At 38.2% G+C, this 19,779-nt stretch overlaps 1 protein-coding gene across 15 annotated transcripts in view; it reads left to right on the top strand.

Moving 5' to 3' along the window:
- Positions 1-19,779, top strand: part of NRXN3 (neurexin 3) — a 996,573-nt gene that overhangs the window by 938,988 nt on the left and 37,806 nt on the right. The gene's annotated exons all lie outside the window — the stretch shown is intronic.

Genomic DNA, 19,779 nt, shown 5'->3' with positions numbered 1-19,779 from the left:
GAGCACTGCTGTCTTACAGCTCTGATGAGCTTCAGTGTGATCAGTTGTCAGCTCTTAGGTGGCAGAGTGGAGCAAGAAGCTTTTGCAAAAAGATGCCGAGCTCCCCATGGCAGACAGTAGCAGGCAACTAACTGATAAACATATAAGGTAAGACCTTTTGATCATTTGGTTAATCACATCATATGAGATTAAATTACCAAACTGAGTAGGCAGAGTCAACCATTCCACTTAGAGTGAAATTTCTCTTTCTGAACCAGAGAAGCAATCAACTTCAAGGAAGAGAGGAGACTTTTCCTAAATGCAAGACTCCAGAAATCCTATATACTGACTGCTGGTTGTGTTGAAGAGATAGGCACTCCTATTTTTAATAAATAAGGAAGTACTTTATAGTCAGGTTTCAATGAGTTTATAGCTCAGTTTCTGAAGGGTTGAAAGAGCAGAAGAAAAATCCTGAGCTCTTCAAAGACATCCCTCGAGGCAAAACTCCGAATAGTGACATTGGCTGTTACAGAAATGCCCTTAAAATGATCAGCTAGATTTGCTAGTACAGCTGGATGTACTGTTCAGTGGTATTTGAAGGTGAAACTTTGGAAGAAAATTTTGGAGCAATTGGGGCTTCAACCAGTGTTGATCTTTGCAGCTCCTTTCCTGCTGGGGTGGGTGAGAGAGGAAGGTGCTTGAATTTTTATCTTTTGGAAAGTAAGCATGATGTTAGAGATAGTCAGAGTTCAAACAGAGAATTTGGGGCCTAGCTAGTCCCATTATATGAGGAAAAATTATCTCAATCATTAGGCAAAGATTAGTCAATGTGCTTTAAGTTAAAAAATCACTTAAAGTGTACATAAAATGTAAAAGCCCCTAAAAAGGAGAAAACAATGAGCTATCTTGATAACTCTAGTTATGTGAGAGGTAAGCTCATTGGCCTGGTGCTGTACCCCTCAGCTGCAGAGACTGAGGTTTAAAATAGAGTGTGAAAAGTGGCAGGCAATGTACTGGGCACAGAATGACCCATTAAATTATTCCTACCTATAGTCAGAAATGAGAAACAAAAGGTAACAGGAAATTAAGCACTTTATTAGTATGGGTCAGGTTTCAGCATATGCTACTGATTCATCAGTTTAATCTGATCACTTTATTCCTTAGAGAAATCACAGCAGTGAATAGTTTCTGAGAATTTTCCTTGTATTGGGGAGCCTTGACTCACTTCAGCCTGATGAGGTTCACTGCACGTCAGGAAGGGGTGAAGGGGAGGACGGTGGAGTGGAGCCTTAAGGCACTTCCTCCCCTGAACCTGTGTAAAGCCAGCAAATCCCTCATGCTGCGTGTCATGCAGATGCAAGAGAAAAACTCATGGAACCATCTCCCCACATCTAGACTAGGGCTCTGGATACTCAGGAGGATAACACTACCCCATTCCATACGCAGTGTATAATTTCTTGTGTTTTCCTGTGTGGGATCCAACTGTGCAAACTTTGGTTTGAATTATATGAGTGTAATGTACTGAATGGTGCTTAAGGGTATACAAGCTACAGTCACAAACAGAAGGGAAAAAAAGTTGCTCTCTCTGCAGGGTAAAATAGTGAAACAGGCATTATTTTGTACTCAGTCTACCAGTGACATTTTAATTTATGAGCTAAGAATGCAATGATTGCTGGCTGCAAAAATTGATTTGGTGTTCATCTGATTCAACCCATGTCAAGAGTTTGAAAGTAATTATGATAGTGGAGCTGATAGGCAGACAATTACATTTTTATTCTCTCTTTACTCTTTCTTTTTTTTCTTTTTTTTTTTCCTGAAGTTGTTCTTGTCAGAAGGCCCTGAAAGTAGAAATAAAATCTTTAGTGTTATTTTGTAGATTATTAAGGTATAATCTTAGTTAGTGTTACATATGCACTAACTACATTCCTAAACAAAGTCTTTGTTAGCTTCTTTGGAAATTTGGATTAAGGAAAACCAGATTAAAGAATCCATGTTTAGCAAACAGTCTTGTTCTGCCCATGATTTCTCTGAACCTTCATTCATCTTGGATATAAGTGGTATTTTCTAATGCTTTCTTCCTGCCATGATTCACATTTCCTTCTGGTCATATCATGTTCTCTGTTCTGTCATGTGAAGGGGTGAGAGGCTCTCTCACCACAGCAGGTTGCAGTTGGGGCACTGCTCTGTGAAGGAGATGCTGTAGGGTTTTGTTCCTACGCTCCTGATGCAGTGAGAAATTTCCCTGCTTTTAGCTATTCAGAAGCATGGACGTCAAACCTGGATCCTTTTCTGAGGGTTACACCCTCCAAGGTGTCTAGTGGGTGCTTTGCTGTCGTGCACACACTGAATGATATATCTGAATTTAGGTGCAAATTAAAAAAAAATATTGTCTGAAAACTGATACTTTGATATAATTATGTTTCTGAGATTGTTTTTAAGGGCATTTTGGGGATGTTCCAGAAGAGAACAAAACCTAATTTTTTAGCATCATAATTTATCATAAAACTGAGGTAACTGAGGTGTTATTTCCTTGTCTGCCATACTATATATGTTGCTTCTTTGCCTAAACAGCAGTATTTGCAACAAGGTCTCTAATCCTGTTTGTACTGTAGTATCTAATAACAAGTTCTTGATCTGATTAGAGGTTCTGGGTAATATCATTAAAATTCAGGTAATAGCTGTTGTATCTTCACATGTAAGCTTTACGTTTGCTGATAATGTGTAATTTCAAGAAGTCTTTCCCCTGTGCTTGAGTCACAATCAATATCTTTTGTTGGTATTCAAGGGCCACTCAGCTTTCCACAGAGTTTAGAACAGAAATGGTGGCAGAGAAAAACAGGAGTGACGTTGAAAGTAGGAGGCCAAAGCTCAGTAATACTACAAGGGAGGGAGAGGCATACTACGAGCAGCAAGGTTTTGACACCTTTGGGCTGAAGTTGGAACACTGAGGGAGAGATGGAGACTTTAAGTCTTCCTTTAGATCTTTTTATTTAGATCCCAGATAGAAAACAAATCATAGCACAAGGAGAGAGGTAAATGAAGTCTGCAAAAGGTATCTGTCTCCCTTCCAAACTTCCCAATGATACATCTATTTCATTCACTCAATCCTAGTATATTTTTCTCCCTTTTGCTGAAGGGGATGAGAAATTATATTTGCTTTAAATCAATGGCAAGGCATGGAATTGTGTATGAGTTGTGTTTTCATTTATGTTCTTTACACTCACATGTGTTACAGGATTTAAAGAAACTATCGATGTAGAACATATAGGTTATATGTTTTCGGGTCAGTGATCTCTCTTCTTTTTCAAAGATTTTTTTACTGGTATTCAGTTAGGCAGATTATGGTTGGCCTAGCAAGAGTCAATAGCTTCTCCCCCAGGCCTCTGAAGACTGCATTTCACATATAACCAGATTCTGTGTTGCTTGGTGCTTCAATTTTTGTGTTTATTTGTATGCATTCTCTTTGACCTCACTAACTTTAAATGAGAGCATTTTCCTTAAAACTATTTCGTCATAGATCCCCAGTGGACAGTAGTCACTCCAGAGTGAAATGTCATGCTCACCCCAAATGATACAAACAGTTTGAAGAGAAAAGGTTATTGTGGGTGAACATATGTCATAGTTTTCCTATTTTTGACTGTCTGTTGGGCTACAAAGTACAGCTGTGGTTTTCTGTAAAGTTCAGGTCTATTCTCATCTTCTAATTTTATTCATGCAGCATTCTGACATTATATTTAAGCCTGATTCACTTTACAACATACATGATATAAAAACCATTTACCATCAAAAAGATATAAAGAAACAAGTTGGAGCAGATTCTACAGTGTGTCCTCATTTCTGGAATGTATGAGCATACATTCCACATTCCTATTTACAATACTGAGTTCTCTCTCTGTTATTCACTTTGTGTGCATCAGTAGGATTGCTTCATTCCATTTTGAATGATTACACATTACAATGCAGTGCCTCTGCCTCCTGACACCCTGAACCTGACAAGCATCCCGTGGGCTCACACAGGTGCCTTCTGCAACATCAGAAAGGAGTCTCATTCGACTTAGAATGACTGAGAAATCCAGCATCCTCTCAAAAGCTTTATTGCTTCTTTGTAGATCCCACTCCATATACAATTCAATAGATGGCATTCTGAAGCATCTCAAGAATCAATAAATTCCTTCTGTTATAGGGCCTTTAATTCAAAAATGACAGAAACTGAGGCCATAAAGGAAAAAAATTCATTATTGGGCACTGATTTATGTATGTGCTTAATCACACTGAACATTGAAAATTTGTTTCTATCCTGACAAATGGCCAGATCCAGCTACTTTAGGACATGTATTTGTATTCAAGAAGGCAAAACAAAATTTAGAAGTTGTTAGAGGGAAGAAAAAAAAAATTGAAAATATCATTGTGCTACTGTGTAAATCTGTGTTGTGTCTTGCCTTCTACCTTGCACTGAGTTTTGGCCATTAGCTCGCAAAAACTAATCTATGACAAATAAAGAAAGGGTATGCAATGGTTTCCACATGAGGAGAGTTTAAATAGGCTGGCATTTTTCAGCTGAAAATTTGGTAACCAAACGGTGATAACAGGCTTCTCTAAAGTCAAAATAGTTCAGAGAAATTGTGACTAGGCAATGACTGCTCACTGTTTCTCATGAAAGAATGAGGAGTGAAATAAGGTAGAAGCAGGCTGAGATCAAACAGGAGGAAGTACTTTTACACAAAATGGGGAGCTCACTACCATATGATACTGTAGAAAAGAAATATAAATAGATCTTAAAAGCTAATATGTCAGTATGTGGTAAAGAAACCCATTAAGAACTATGAACTACAAAATCTATGCAGCATAAAGATGCAGGTATAAATAATATAATAATAAATAATAACCACTTCCTAACTGATGCTTGCCATTCCAATTAGCATATGTGACAGAAAAGTACTTCTGTGTGTTTCTCTTGTGTTTATCCTTTTTCTGTGAACAAACATAAATAACTATCTAATGCCAGAGGCAGGAATCAAGGCTTCAATGGAGTTTGAGCTAGCATGACTACACTTATGCTCTGCTTTTACATGTTCTCACTGCACAGTCATTATAAGTATATATTTGCAGTTGAAGTACTTCTGTGTCTGACTTTGTATGGACAGATACCAGACGTTACCTTCAGGCATTTTAAAGAGTCTGAAAAAAGCAAAAATTACATATAAGAAACATCACTAGATAAATCAAGAAGGGGGCAATGAACCTCGAACTCTTTCTATAAAATTCACATTGCAGGAATTTCTTCTAAATGGAAAGGCCTTTGTCTGTAAATTGCATCAATATTTCATTAATTAAATTAATTTTTCTTTCTGTCTTCCTTTTGTGTTTTTTTAATTAGGATATAGTCATTTACAACCAAACCTCTCTTCAGCTGCTATAAAATATTCATTTCCAGTTACAGCTTGATAATGAAACAGTATCCTGCAGCCCGTTCAAACTGGTGCAAAGCAAAGCAAATTACCAAAGGGAAGGGAATAAATTCATTAAAAAAAAAAAAAACAAACCACAGTAGAGTTAAACATACTCAGTGCAAACTGGTTTCAGGCAAAGGGAAAAGCTGCCAGCTAAAAAGCAATTTATGTAATATGTTGGCAAGGAGGTGGGAAGGCAGTGAATAGAACTTAATGAGTTGACAGCTGTCGAGAGCTCCATAGTGTCAGATTGTAGCATTTGTTTCGATCAATTGAACATTCTGGGTAAGTGGGAGACAGGTAAAAGGAATATCCTGGGACCAGCCAGGTAATTTGTTCCACTACCTATGAGTTGCTGAGATTCAAAGCTGCCTGGTACAGAGGTTACAGAGCTTCACTCTGCACCTGTTGGAAAAGTTATGCTTTGTCTGAAAGAGAAGTTTGTGTTCTGATGGGATGAGTACTCATGATCCATCTTGCCTTTGGTGATGAATGGTGTTAAGCTCTGCTGCCATTTATTTCTGTAGATGAGCACTGCAGGTTTTTTTCACAGATGAGGAGAATTTGCAGGAAATTCCTTTCCTTCTTAATCAGGAGTCTCAGTTTTTAGGACTCTGCAGTCATTTCCAATACTGTATTTCATTTCAGAAACATTAAAGAGAGCAAAATGTTTCTTAGGTCCCTCCTACCTCAGCCCTGCATAACAGTTTCTTCCATTCTGACAGTGTGGGTCTTTCTACTCACAAAATATAAAGAACTGGATACAATCATAACAGACTGCCCAGGGAAGTGACTGAGTTACCATTCCTGCAGTTATTTAAAAGATGTGTAGATGTGGCACTTAGAGATACCATTTTAGTGGTAGACTTGGCAGTGTTAGGTTAGTGGTTGGCCTCGATGATTTTAAAGATCTTTTCCAACCTAAACAATTTTGTAATTCTGTAATCTTTCTCCTGGTGCTTTACACAGGACTCTCCTTCAAGTATTCTCAGAGTAGGCTTATAAACATTTGCATCCAAGAGATACATGTGCATGTTTACTATCTTAAAAATTAAGCCATGATGTACTGACAGGTTAACTTCCCTGCCAAGGGTCATTAAAAATAATCAGAGGCACTCAGCCTCTCAGTCTCAGCACTCAGCTCTTCTGAATAATTTCACACTTGTGGAAAATGGGTGATCAGACTAGGTGAAAATAATGGACCCCTCTGACCTTGAGACTTCTGAATCAAAAAAAAATCTAACTGACCACAGTATTTTATTTGCAAAGTTTTATGCCTGCTAACAACCATGCATACAATTACAGGATTCTTTAAAATCTCTTTTGCCATCTGAAGCATTCAGAGTAATACAGTGCTATACTCTGGAGTTCGACAGTGTCACTGCAGTGTCCAAGAGAGCAAAAATCCATATGCTTTGATTTTACATGCTGTTGCCAGTCAAAATCCTGATATGGATATAGATATGCCATCTATTGTCAGTTTAGCTTGCAATGCGCAGAGATGGTGTAACTATGCCAGCAAAACCCCTTCTTCAGTCAGTATTGCTAGACCTAAAAGGAGCAGCTCTGACAACTTGGATATGCCCTCATGTCTGTCATGCCAGTAATCTCTCTAGTGTGAGTAAGGCCTAAGTCTGAAAATCAAGTGGTAAAAGCACAGAAGGCACCACCTTTTAATGTCAGTGGCTACTATGATTTGTTTCTGGATACCACAAGTGAAGCTACAATAATGATACCATTGAGAAAGGAATTTAAGGGAAAGTGAACTTGTTTCCTCTCAAGAGAGACTAGAAACATAGAAATATCAAACTGTTGCTATAGCTGTTATAGCAAGGGAACGTCAGATTTTGTCATAGAACAAAAATACTGATTTTTCTGCTTTTGTAATTCTTGTGAAAAGGCAGAAACTGATGTAGCAAGAAACCTAGGCATACACTTTCTTCTGTCCAGTCAGAGACTGGAGTACTTTACATATGGGGCCAAATACCTCTTGCTACATTTTGGTTCTATACTGCTCAAGCTGTCCTGTTCTGTGTGTTGGTAAGACCAAGGTTAAATCATCTGTGGGCTAAAACTTGGCTGTCCATTGTCTGGAAGGCCTGGATATTTCTGTGTATTACTAAAGGCTTTTAATGGGCATTGCATAAAATCAGGCAGAGTTTCTTTTGTGATTTCCACTGTTGTCAACACTATAGTTAGAATATATGACAAAAAGACTTTCTCAGAGTGTTACTTTCAAATTATAAGTGTCTCACTCAAATTCTTTATGCAGAAGCTTCTTCATTTCATAGTGCACATGAATTTCATGCTATCTTACAATCTTTACGAGAGGTTATTGTTGTCAAAAATGTTACATTACAACACAGCTGAGTTTAGAAGCAAGTTTACTGACAGTGGAAGAGATATTCTTATTGATTTAGAACTTCATGTCCTTTATCCTTCTGATGATGTTCCTCTGGATACTTATTTCTTACTATGTCCCAGCTTTCACCATGGAAATCTGAAGGACATAAGGAAGAACCTTGTAGTACTTGATGCCTTGACAGAATTGCAGAGAAACAGAAAGCCTCTTCACAGGGTGTGGTGTGGGTTTGTTGTTTTCCCTTTGAACAGGTAGAATTATAGATGATGTCAGCATGTTCTTGATGGTGTTTAAAGTTGCCTGAATTCCTTTGTCTAGCTCTCTCTCAGTAAGTGCATTCCAGCTGAGCGTCTATTAGGCTGTTAAAGCTAACTTTTTTCCTTTTTCCATTTTACACAAAACACAAAAGATTGATTTGCCTTTACTACAGTTAATCAAACTCACTAGAAAACTAAATAAACAAGCAAGGAAAATGGCCTTCTTATACTTCACAGAGAGCAAATGTTCTGATTAGGCAGGGGCTGCTGAGACACCCAGCAGGGATAAGTGTTTACCAGGTTTGTTGTGCATGGGAGTCTGCCTACCCAATCGCAAAATTTTCTTGCATGACAACTATTTGCAGCTTGGACCACTTCATGTGGCATTTCAGTGAAGTTCAGTTCAAATTTAACGTGCAGGAGGCATTTGTCATGTTCCACAGCTCATGAGATTAAAGTTTACCTTGTTTCATCAGTACTTGATGGACGAAGTATGTTTTTTTAACCCGATGGGTATATGTTTGATGGGAGTAGATCTTTTTCCTTGTTTAAGTTATGATTAGACAAACTTCTGTCTCTAACTTTACTAAATTTCCTCCTATGATTCCTGGTGGTGGTGGGACTGATTTCATTTACCTGTTTACTCTTTTGTTACCTGTTTTTTGCTAACATGTGGTGTGAAGTCAGTTGCCTATCTGTCCAGTAAAGGTGTTAGTCTACTCATATTTTTACTCATATTTCAAAAGGAAAAAAAATCTAATGATAGAAAAGCATGGGTTTTATGCATCACATATTTGGCAGTTTTATTGCTGGATGAAATAATGTCTAGAACTGTTTAACTTAATTTTTTATTAGATTTGACTGTGATAATGTTGATATGTCAGTATGTTAATACGTTAATGGTCATATATAACTTTTGGTGTGTATGTGTCTGTACTAGCTGCTGACATTTATATCCTATATTAGGAAGGATGAACTTGTGGTTAAGAGGCTGTCACTGTTCCTGCGAAATCTGAGTTCTACCACAGTCATCTTTGTGACCTTTTTTGTGTTTATGAACTTCTTGATTGCTTATAAATTAAAAATATTTATGGTCTTTTCTCGCTGGTATGTTTTATATATGCTTACATACAGATATTTAGTGGCTATTTTCCTTTGTTAAATGTTCTTCTCTGTAACCTTTTTCAGGGAGCATTTCTGGATGCTGGTCTGTACCTATCGTGCCAGAGTTTTTTCTTTATGTATTCTACATTATGTTTATTCTGCATTTAAATGTGCATGGGTACTGCCTTCCCCTTGTGAGCTAATGTGTGAATCCTGTGAGTAACAGTATTTAAATGCCATTTTCTAAGTGTGGGTTAATGTTTGGCGAGAAAGAGGAATATTTGTCTGGCAAGAATAGTCTAGTGCATTAATGTGAATGTTCAAAGGTAGTTGTTTATCTTATTGCACTCGGAGGTACTTACAATAATTGCAGAAGTTGTTTTAAGGGACATTTATTCAGAGTGATTATGTTTATTGTTACTTTATGAATAACATACCCTGTCACATTAGATTTTAAGTGCCACAGTTTGGTCTGAAGATCAGGGTATTTTCTCCTTTATGAATTTTACATATGCCGACTGTTTGTGGCCGATATAATAATGAGGAGCAGAAATTAGGAGAGAAACAGGGCAGGAGGCAGAGAACTCCACAGTTTAAAAAAAAAAAAAAAAATGATGGGTGATCACTGTGTGACCCCTAGGGTTGGCTTGCCCATCACTTCTCATTTGATGCTGGGAGGGATGCTGTGGGCTGGTATGGCACTTCAGTGCAGCCAGGGCACAGCAACTGCCCCTCCACCATCACTTGCCAGCCTTTTGTAGATTGGGTGCAACTTATTAGGTTTCACTGCTATCAGTGTTTAACATGGCAACTTGTTCAGGTTTTCTTCAGGGAACAATGTCTGCCAGGAGAAGATCTCCCATATCTTTAATTTCTTGTTAAACCTCATTTGTAAGAGATTACGAGTTCCCAGCAGTAGGTACTACAGCAATAGGAATACTACTTTAATAGAAACAGGACTTGTATGGTTTTATTAATGATCACATAAATAGAAATGCCAGTTAAATTGCATATGTGACTGCCTATTTGCTACATAGTTACTGTACTTTACAAATTTGTCTCTTCTGAATCATGTGTTGGGGGGAGTACAACATGGTGTGCAGATTTTGAGGCTTAAGAGATTGTCATTAAAGCTACTGTGCTGTGCTTAGTTATTTATTTCTTGCTCAGAGTGATCCAATCAATAACAGAACAAAATCAAATACAACTCCCTCCCCTCCGAGGAGAAAAGACAAGCTAAATAAAGATGTCCAGGAGAAAATGCCAGCAAACGGCGTATTGATTTCCAGCAAAGGAGCAAAGTGTAAATGAAAAATATTCTTCTGACACAGTTATTAAGTGCCAGCTAGCACGCAAAGAAAAACCCATTTACTCTTACTAGAGGCTGAGTCTTCAGAGGGCAGCTGATTCATCTCAGATCATCTGAGTCTCTAACTTTTTGAAACATAGGCTTCCCTTTACTAAATGTAAAGGAGTTTTATTTAGGCTTTGCTTTGAGAATGTAAAATGTTTACTAAAATTCTGACTGTATGCCAAGCAAGCAGAGAAGTTGTTTTCTCACCATTTTATGGCACTATAAACAGAAGCATGAGGAAAGGAGGCAATTTTGCTGATGTCAAATAGTGAATTTATGACAATATCAGGACTGTAAAATCAAGTAACATGAGGGCTCTGATTCAATGTCCTTGGCAATTTGGATTGGGGCAATTCAGGAAGTTACTGCTTTCCAGTGATCTGCCCTACCCTTCTGCTGGTGAAGTAGATAACATTTTGTTTTTCAGCAAACCCAGCATAATAGCCTAGCATATTAATAAAATTATTTCTGTGGCTATTTAAGTTAATACATCAGAATGAGTGCATAAGGGGCTGGAGTCCACACCAGCAAGATGTTTAATTCTGGAAACAAGCTGGCTTTTTCCTACACACCTCTGAGAATCTATATTCAGCTTTTGCTTCCTATGTCCTACTTTAAGCAGAGGCTGAAGAGAGGGCTAAAGAGAAGCTTGTGCTGCCCTGTGCATTCAGCTGGTTGTTGGCTCTTCTGAGGGGGATAACAGCACAGGGGAGACCACTCTGAAACTATTCTCAGACCATTTCTTAAAAGAAATGTCTTCCATTTGAAGACTCTTGGACAAGGATTGGGAAACACTGTGTAGATTGGTGTGATATTCAGTCAGACTCCCAAGCAGTGCTTGAATTTCAGCATTTTGTCCTTACTGATTTCAGAGTGGGAGTCATTGTGGGTTAAGCTGTAATGGTTTGATTTTAGCATTAAACTGTTTCATTATTTTAGTTCATGATGGGTACACTTAATGTACCTTTGGAGTTTTAACCTGCATCACCACCATCTTCATAACTGGGATTATGCTTAAAACAGAGGGTTGACAGTTTCTGTTTCAAGTAACAGGTTTCTTTCAATAAGAAATAAAAATACAATAGGGAAGGGGAACAAGCTGTATCAAGTGACGAAAAGGGCACTCAGAGTGAAAATTCTTCCTGTGTGATCACTCTGAGGGGCACTGTGCTCAGATGATGTCTTCAGTGCATAAACACACAACTTCAATCTTCAAGATACTTCTTTGGAAGAAGGAAAATGCATATAGAAAGGAGAATATAAAGTAGGAAGAAGATTCTCTTCTCACAGCAAAGATGTATCTTTTGTGTTAAAACCAATCAATGGTATCTTACAGTCCAGTTCAAAGTTCTTGCAAATCTTGATGCTTACACTGAACAGTCTGGAAAAGACTTGCCAGTTGATCCTTTCCTAGTTCAAGATGAAAAGACCAATTTTCTGTTAGGAAATAAAAAAACAGAAAAGCAAGTGACTGTGGGCATATGTAATCAATAAACAACCAATCTAGATTCATGGAAGTGAAATTTTATTTATTTATTTAGCTCCTAAATGGTATGTAATTTCTTCAGGCCAAGAAATAAATTGAAAGGATTTAGAAGGATTTGCTTATCAGCAGAACACCATGAAGAATTACATTCCTTATGCTTTTGGGAAGGTACATTGAAGTTGGGTTAAGCTGCTGTGGTTCAATACTTCTCTTTCCCCTGTCAGGGTGCCTTGAACAACAGATTAATTAATCCTCCCTACTTCCCTTTCTCCCCTCTTTGCCCTCCCTTTACTTTTCCTTTCTTTGCCCTCTCTTCTCTTTCTCTCTCTGCTCACACTCCCTCACAACATCATCATCCTTCCTACAGCCAACAGAGACAAAAGACAGAAACATGATTTTTTTCCTGTTGTCTTTGCACAGCTCTGGCACAGAACAGAGTCTCTGAAATTTGTCATCAAACCTGGTTGAAAAGATTCAGAATTTACAGTCTTAATGAACTATTGATTTTATTGAGACAGGCTTTTGGTTTTCAAAGGACTAATTCAAATTTTCAAGGCTGTTTTTAAACGTTACTGCCCATGATCCTGGATTGACATACAACTGGGAGGATTATTTTTTGCTTTCTCTTACTTAACTGGCTAGCTCCTTAGTCTCTTGTCTGCCATAGTAATAGACAAATGACTGATTTTGTTTAGGGGTAGCTCTCTCATGATCCCTACTTAGTGGTATAATTTGACAACAAATCAGCTTTTATATCCATCTGGAAACATGCAGCCAGGAGATGCACTTTTGCTGGGCTGCTGTTGAAGGGCACATGCCTGCTGGTTACCTATCAGCCTCTTGGTAGGTAACCTACCAGCCTCAGTGATAGGACCGGAGGGAATGGCCTGAAGCTGTGTCAGGGGAGGTTTAGATTGGAAATTAGGAAAAGGCTCTTCACCCAGAGGATGGTTGGGCACTGGAACAGGCTCCCAAGGAAAGTGGTCACAGCACCAAGCCTGACAGAGTTCAAGAAGCTCTCAGAGTTCAACAATGCTCTCAGGCACATGGTGTGATTCTTGGGTCTGTCCTGTGAAAGGTCGGGGGTTGGACTAGTAATGTTCCCTTCCAACTCAGAATATTCTGTGATTCTTGTTCTGAGCACAACTGGCTGAAAGGGTGTTCTGGATACCTTTACTGCCTGCTTTGGAATGACAGAGAGAAATGTGTAACATGTTTCTATTACATAGTGATGGAGAGGATGCAAATACTGACTTGATTTAGAGTGAATTAGATTGGATAGATGGGGCAAGTTCTTCCCCACTAGAGGGTATACACTAATGGTATTCCTACCTGGATAGCTTGTGCAAATGGTTGATCTCAGTGCTAGTGGTTTCTGATATTTCCTTGAGGGGACTTCTCCATAGTTGAGAAAGATAACCTTTTACCTTTTTTTTTTTTTTTTTTCTGTTTAATTTTATCCACTCTTTTTTTTAAAGCACCTAAATAATTCATCTTTCTTCCTGATGTTCTTTGTGACACCTGTGCATAGTTATCATACTTTTAGTCCCTGTTAAGTCCAGTTCTGATATTTTACGAAGCCTGTCTCATTCATACATCTCTCAAGTTCTTTCCTCTCTTCAGTGGCTCTTTTCTGAATTGACTCCAATTACTCTTTTGGCACTGAATTGCCCAAAACTAAATATAATGGGCTATTCTCTTTTCCTGCAAGTTGTTTTAGTCTGGTTGAAATCAATGCCAATTTAAACCAACAGAGGATTTGGCCCTCTTGTTTTTGTGTATACTGCAAACGAGATATACAAAAAAAATTTATTAGTTTCATGTTCTTTGATGCATTGCCTCTGCAGAGGCAGACAGAACCTCAGCAGCACTGTGTGGGGGTGCAAAGGGCTTGCACATATTTCTGGTTGTGTCTGTCCCATGATAAGAAAATACATGTTCTATCCAGTGCTAATAAGGTGGACAGTATTAATACGCTTTAGCAACAGACAGTGGATACAGGACTCTCCTCAAAAGTTTATACAGTCCAAAATTTCAGCTTCTTTTGTAATGCCTCGTTATGATTTTTGCAGCATTTCTAATATTTTTCAATTTGTATGCAGACTTTTTCTTTCTGTATCTAGTAGTTTGGATTTGTCTAGACTGAGTCTCTGAGGTCTGCTATACCCTAATGAACTCCAGAGTATTTTGCAAATAAAGATTAAATAAAAAGTGTGAAACAAATGTAACATGTAGAAAGGACAGATGAAGGATTATTGTCTAATTGAATAGTGTGAACAGAATACAAAATGTTGTGTGTTTTTTTAAGAAGCCCAGTTACCAAAGTATGAAAGATTGAGGTATTCAAGGTAGAAATGCTACCTAATGAGACAGACACTTCATCTACTATCTTCTTTTGGCAAGAGAGCAAATACCTTAAACCTATTATTTGTCAAGAAACATCTTGGTTTTTAGAAGACAGAATAGCATCACTACTTTTTGCCACTCTGGGAGAGCATTCATACTGTATGCTGTTACACAAAGACAATGCATAGTCCATATTCCATAATAAGTTTGAGATATTTAGAAAAGATAGTAGTATAGAAGCAATTGAGAGAGTAAAGTGGTTGTATTTATGAAAATTTTGTTGACTTTCAGCTCCGTACATTTTAGGTGTGAAAGGCAAATGCAGTGCCCAGGTTAATACAACTGTATTCCTCCACCCTTGGGAAGATATTTGTGCCTGGTGTTTTGTGATAGTTGTATTTCAAGAAATACTGTAAATTGCGGTTCCTTGGTGGCAAATAGATTTACAGTTCTCTCACAACAAAGCATTGAATGTTGCTTTTCAAATAACTGTATTGAATTGGAAAGAATATGTATAGTGTGCAGAAGAGTTTCAAGAAAAAGGCAAGGAGGAAGATTGAATCCTACTTTTACCAAGTGAAGCAACTGCCAAGTATGTAATTCTGTAGGAATTTGTTTGGGTTTTGAATTTATGAGTCCTTGTCTTTTCTCTCTCAGTAGAAAGGGAAACTCCATCATTCCTGGTTGTGTTGTTTATAATTTCATAAAACTGTTCTGTGACAGGACTTATTTTACCCAGCATGCTTAATCTTTCTCAAATAGCGGTGCACCCAAAGAGCAAGGTGACAAAAAAACATTTGCAGTTGAGAAAAGGAAGATTCAGCACCTGACATTTTATATAGAAAAAAGAATCAAAGGTTATGGTTCTGATACATAAATTAGGGCTTTGGGCAATTGAAAGATTGGACAGGAATGGAGTCATCTTGAGCAGGTCTTGCTGCACCATCCCAAATTTCTTTGCACTCTACATCCCACACCAGTACATACAGTGTAATGAACAAAGATGTAGAACCATCACCGTGGCAAGATTGAAGAGGCCCTTAGAGTGAATAATTAGGAGGAGGTGATTACAGAACTAATAATTCATGGAAAGGAATGGGGAGCCAATTCAGTGAAATTGAAAGAATCTGAAGGTAAATATGCCCATAAATCCTCTGGGGTGGACTCAGAGTTTAGCACTTTCTCCTACCCTGGTTTTATTCCAAGGCAATTTCATTAAACGCTAGAGAGAGGGAGAGAAAAAATAATAATATAAATGCCATAAAAAATCTTTCAGACGAAGGAATAAAAAGGGTTCCTGCCAGAGAGAGATTTTATTGAAAGTTATTATAATACCTATCTTTAGTTTTATGTCCTTTAATACAGGCCAAGTAATTTCAAATCTGGGGTTCTTTAAAAATGAAATACATATTTTAAAATAGTGTAGTGTGACTTATTATTTTTAATATAGAATTTAGCTAATATGGGGAAGAGAAAATATTTTCTCTCTCATGTTCTTTCCAATGAAAACACAAACACTGTTTCCATCGTAGCATATGGAGAATTTTCATTACTATACTGTTGCCTGTACATAAGAATGTTTAGCATTTACTATCCCTACATCTCTGGGCAGACACTAAAGAATTAATCTGTTTACATCCCCTGGGGCCAATGGGTGAGTATAATCAGAACCATTTCAAAAATGGGAAAAGGGAACCAGAAATGGGATTTTGCTTTCTGCCTTACAGTGGGATGAGAAGAAATTTAGTGGAGAGATTTCTAGGGTCTCTGTTCCCTAGCCTCTCCTGTCTTGTGGAAACACCAAATACAGTAATTCTCTGGTGAAAATTCTCAGCTCCAGGAGGGTTTTGAAAGGTACAGATTCCTGTTACAAGAAGTAATGGTCTTCTGGATGTTTCCTTGACTCTGTTTCTGTGGTCAGGAATTTGCCCCTCTTCCTCACTGAAAGAGCTTTATTCCTTTGTGATGATTCAGATGTTGGTATTTGAGTGGAAGGTGCATGGAAAACCAGTATGTGGTGGGACTAGAAAATCAGTTAGTGATGAATTGTGATGGAAAGTCCTGAGATTAAAAATACAAGATAGGAAATGGCAAGACGGATTATTGTACTTATCTTTTCAGTGGTTTCTAGAGATCTCATTAATGACCCTGACTTAAGTCTAACTCCACTTCTAGAGGCTTTTTTCTTGTTCTAACCCTCATTTTTATACATAAAAAATCAGTAGCATGGGATAAAGAGCAATCACAGAGCAAGAAAAACTGGAATATCAAGTTAAATAGCTCACAGTAGGGATGGGGAGAAAGGATGGAGATTAATTGATAAAATCAATTGTGGAACCAGTCTTGAAAAAGTGCAGATAGAGGGTTGAGTTGGCAGAGTTTTGCACATCACACATTTGCATTTTGTCTGAGTCTGGTTGACTCTGCCCTTCTCTGTTCAGAACCAATGCAAGCTGCATGAGGATTTTACAGCAGATAATCTGGTACACATATCTAAGAGTGCAGCATAAATATGTTGCATGTGCTGCCTTAAGCTGCTTATTAGATAGGTTATTGATCAAAAAGAGAAACAAGGGCCAGGCTTCATGACTTTTTAGGTCATGGCACAGGGACCTAGGTATAGGGTACTTAATAGCCTTGGAAGGATGTTTTTACCTTTAATTTGGCTGATCACTTCCAAAATGCATCTAAACTTTTATTACCTACCAGTATCCCGTTGCAAGGAGTTGCCCAGTTAAAATAAACAACCGACGAAGCAAACAAACAAACCCACACAAACCTCTCCCCTGCAAAACCAACAACATTGTGTTAAGAAATATGACCTGGGTTTTTTCAGGGCATGCTACCTTTCTGGTTTCATATGATGGCCCTAATAAGCAAGAGGGGAAAAAAAAACTTTTAAAGAAACTCCTTATTCTTTACAAATACTGAATCACATTGTCAATTCAATTGGATTTGATTCCAAGTTAATGTTGCATGAAACCCTTACATCTGAGCAAGTAAGTGGGTAATCGAATAGGTATAGCTGCTGATAAGTGACAACAACACATTGTTATAATTTTTGTTTATTTCCTACCAGAGCAAATCATCACTATTCTTCTATGAGAAGTGTGAATTGTCAGATCTTCAACTAAGAGCAAAATCCACACACTTTAAATTCACCCTGGAAACTAAAACCAACTGCCAGGCCAGGGCTTTAGCACTGAGGAAGGTCTTCTGGTAGTGATGGATATTTTATTCTTTTTTCACAGTGCTGTCCTTAACTTTAGTCAACTGCAGTATAAACCTCCAGTTTCACTAACTACATTTGACCTGCATGAAGATTTCATGCCGTATATTTTTGTTTACTAAATTGTGCTAAATTGCTATACATTGGTGCAATTAAAAACTAGGATCTTTCTACCCAGGGGCAGCTGCCTTTTACTGTTGGAAGATGCGACCACTTTATAAGTTATAAAGTTTATCAGGATAAATAATACTTTCAAAAATATATGTGACAAGAGCAGAAAAATTGATAAAAATAAATTTCTATTTTATGCCTTCCTCCTTTCTTATGCAGACAAAATTTTAAAGCCAGCTTGTTTTAAGAGAGAAATCAGCAGAATTCTTCCATTTTCTATGATGGAAAGATGTTAAAAAAATGTCCTTGACAATGTAAAACAGGAAATGTCTTTGTACATATTACCTCCAGTCCCTTTTAATCTTGACTCCCCATTGAGGCAAGATTATAAAAGTATTTAATGAAAATATTTAAGCATGAAACTACTGCAAGATTACATCCTACAAAACATTGCCAAATGGCAATGCTGGATATGACTGAGTAATATATACAATAGAGATTCCTGACTTCATGGCTGTTTTTTTACAGATACTCTATTTTTACAATTTTTATTTACAGCAGACCAATACTGCTTTTCCTTCTTTGCTCAATCTAAGCCCCGGGTATAAAGACTGAAGAAATGTTAGGTTCAGTCTTTCTGATTGATTTTTTGGTTCTGGTTTTTTCCCCTTAGTTCAAATACAAAGAGAGAGGGGAGAGTGAGGAACTTCTGGCAGGGGTCAGAGGTACTTCGTAGCACTAGGAGCACAGGAGACTAAAGAAAGACTGAAACCTCAGAACACTTATTTAAAGGAAAGAGGGAACATGTTGGAGACAGCCTTAGCAGACACAGGAATGTAAAGGAGACCTTATTTAAAGCTGGAGAGTCTTTTTCAGGAATAAGGATTTTAAGGGCTTGTCATGATGTGAGATTGCTGGGAGTATTCACTGAGAGTACTGAAGTATAGCTGCCCTGCTCCGGAGTTCAGCAGTGCTTTCTGCCTGGTGAGGAACATTTCAGGTGTTTTGTTTCAGGAGTTAACCCACTGATCCTACTGCTCAACAGAACAGGCAGCTCTCTTCAAGGAAAAGTTGTTGAGGGAGACTGTTTCAGCAGAAGCCATGATTTGAGCCAATGCTGCTGAGCTGTGGTAATTTTGTATTGTGTGCAGGAACATTACAACCTTTATCCAGAGGCTGCCACAGACTCTCCCTAATGGTCTGCATTACTAATTCAACTAATTGCAGCAATTACAGGCAGGAGATGCTGCTGGGAAGAGACACCAATACACTTCTCTCTAACATGCTGCAGCACATGCTGCTCAGTAATTAGACCAGCACACACACACACACAAAATAAAAAAATCACCAGCTGGAAATGCAAAGGAATGTGCTGAAACTTGTAACAGTTGTGAACAGTCACGGTATGGCTTAAGCATTTAGGAAACAGACTTTCTACTGGATCAACCTTGTTACAGCCACATCTCTGTTCACTTGTTAAGCAAGCAGGTAAGGTTGCATGTTGGGCATACCTGAGATATACAGTTCTTCATCATGCAACAAGTGGGCTGCACAGATTTACTGACCACCAGATTCCCAACCCAAGAGGTGCATTAACAGAGCAGGAGCTACCTCAGCCTCAGTGACGGATCACTGATAGCAAAGAGTACTGCTAGCTGCCTCAGTGGTGCACAATATCTGGGTCTATCTTGTATATTTTTCTTTGCAGAAAGCATGTTCAGTCTGAACACACCTCCTATGGCAAGTGTCTCAGTAAGTGCCTTCTGTCTGACTCTACATGATATTGGTATTTATTGAGGAGCCCAGCATCTTCCAACCAGACACATCTACTGTGGCTGTTGGAGGGCGCTTTGCCAGCCAAAAAAGCATCATAGCCCACTGTACTTTATTCAACAGTATCAGCGTGATCTGCCTGCTGACCTAAACGGCCCAGCAGGTGCACGGCACTTGTGCACACCTGAAATATTCAACAGCACAGAATAAGCACTGTTCCTTTGACAGAAGACTCCAGCTCAATGGAGGCACATTTACACAGGCATATCTGGAGTGCCTGGTAGAACTTTAAATATTTTAAAAGTTACAAATCTGAAGCTCTTTTTTT

This window comes from Myiozetetes cayanensis, unplaced genomic scaffold, assembly GCF_022539395.1.
Source record: "Myiozetetes cayanensis isolate MyiCay16 unplaced genomic scaffold, myiCay2020 scf6-25, whole genome shotgun sequence".
In the NCBI taxonomy this organism is placed as follows: Eukaryota; Metazoa; Chordata; class Aves; order Passeriformes; family Tyrannidae; genus Myiozetetes; species Myiozetetes cayanensis.
Note: the sequence above shows the minus strand (reverse complement) of the source record. Positions and strands in the feature narration are given on the sequence as shown.